Here is a 1,615-nt window from a genome sequence, read left to right as displayed (position 1 = left end):
CTGTGTGAGTTCTCTGATGTGCACGGAGGTTTGACTTACAGGAAAAGGTTTTTCCACACTCATTGCATTTATAGGGCCTTTCACCTGTGTGAATTCTGATGCCTGTTGAGGTGTGACTTATAGTAAAAGGTTTTTCCACACTCACTACATTTATAGGGCCTTTCTTCCCCTGTGTGAATTCTCTGATGCTTCCTGAGGTCTGACTTCCAGTGAAAGGTTTTTCCACACTCATTACATTCATAGGGACTTTCTTCAGTGTGAATTATCTTATGTCTATTGAGGTGTGATTTGTAGAAGAAAGATTTACCAGGTTCCTTAAAGTCATATGGTTTCTCACCTGTGTGAGTTCTCTGATGTGCAGGGAGGTTTGACTTACAGGAAAAGGTTTTCCACACTCATTGCATTTATAAGGCCTTTCACCTGTGTGAATTCTGATGCCTGCTGAGGTGTGACTTATAGTAAAAGGTTTTTCCACACTCACTACATTTATAGGGCCTTTCTTCCCCTGTGTGAATTCTCTGATGCTTCCTGAGGTCTGACTTCCAGTGAAAGGTTTTTCCACACTCATTACATTCATAGGGCTTCTCCCCTGTATGGATTCTCTGATGCATACTGAGGACTGACTTCTGGTGAAAGGTTCTTCCACACTCATTGCATTTATAGGGGCTTTCACCTGAGTGAATTCTCTTATGTCTATTGAGGTGTGATTTGTAGAAGAAAGATTTACCACGTTCCTTACAGTCATATGGTTTCTCACCTGTGTGGATTCTCTGATGTGTACTGAGGATTGACTTCCGGTGAAAGGCTTTTCCGCACTCATTACATTCATTGAGCTTCTCATTTGTGTGAATTACCTGATGCATACTGAGGACTGACTTCTGGTGAAAGGTTCTTCCACACTCATTGCATTTATAGGGGCTTTCACCTGAGTGAATTCTCTTATGTCTATTGAGGTGTGATTTATAGAAGAAGATTTTCTACATTCCTTACATTCATACAGTTTCTCACCTGTGTGAGTTCTCTGATGTGCAGGGAGGTTTGACTTACAGGAAAAGGTTTTCCACACTCATTGCATTTATAAGGCCTTTCACCTGTGTGAATTCTGATGCCTGCTGAGGTGTGACTTATAGTAAAAGTTCCACATTCTTTACACTGATATGGTTTCTCACCTGTATGAATTCTCTGATGCATGCTGATGTGTGATTTTTGGGAAAAAGATTTCCTACATTCATTACATTCATATGGTTTGTCACCTGTGTAAGTTCTCTGACGACTTCTGAAGAGTGAGTTCTGGTGAAAAGTTTTTCCACAGTCATTACATGTATAAAGCTTCTCCCCTGTTTGTGTCCTTTTGTGGACTGTAAGAGATAACTTCTTCATGAAGGACTTACCACATTCTTTACATTTGTAGGATTTTTCTGCTGTGTGTATTTGCTGATGTTTAGTGAGTTCAGACTTTTTATAGAATACTTTCCCACATACATCACATTGAAATGTTTTCCTCAATACCTGAGTTCTCTCTTGGTCAAGGAGAGCTGAGTTATAAAAGGCTTTCCCGCATTCATTATATTTACAAGTAGTTTCTCCCAAATGAAGCTTTTTTTTTTTTTTTTTT

The 1,615-nt window shown here is 39.5% G+C and overlaps 1 pseudogene; it reads right to left on the bottom strand.

Moving 5' to 3' along the window:
• Position 1: 1 nt before the first annotated feature.
• On the bottom strand, positions 2–1,596 carry LOC103584455 (annotated as a pseudogene).
• Between the last annotated feature and the right edge of the window lie 19 nt (positions 1,597–1,615).

This window comes from Galeopterus variegatus, unplaced genomic scaffold (assembly GCF_000696425.1).
Source record: "Galeopterus variegatus unplaced genomic scaffold, G_variegatus-3.0.2 Scaffold57177, whole genome shotgun sequence".
NCBI lineage: Eukaryota > Metazoa > Chordata > Mammalia > Dermoptera > Cynocephalidae > Galeopterus > Galeopterus variegatus.
Note: the sequence above shows the minus strand (reverse complement) of the source record. Positions and strands in the feature narration are given on the sequence as shown.